Here is a 223-nt window from a genome sequence, read left to right as displayed (position 1 = left end):
ATTCTTCCGGCCTGGATGTCATCTTACAGACTTCAGACTTCCACTTACAGACATCTTTTCCCAAGCTCCCAAACCCAGCATCTTCTTCCAAAATAAGCCTCACCTGCGATCTTACTTGCCCTTTCTCCTCTGACTTCCAGCCTGTCAGTTTTGCTCTCCTCTTCTTGTTAATCAGGATTTTGCCTAATGCTGTAAGTTTTCTCTCTTCCTTCTCTCTTCCCTA

The sequence above is a fragment of the Pygoscelis adeliae genome, unplaced genomic scaffold, assembly GCF_000699105.1.
Source record: "Pygoscelis adeliae isolate BGI_AS28 unplaced genomic scaffold, ASM69910v1 Scaffold54, whole genome shotgun sequence".
NCBI classification, from domain to species: domain Eukaryota; kingdom Metazoa; phylum Chordata; class Aves; order Sphenisciformes; family Spheniscidae; genus Pygoscelis; species Pygoscelis adeliae.
Note: the sequence above shows the minus strand (reverse complement) of the source record.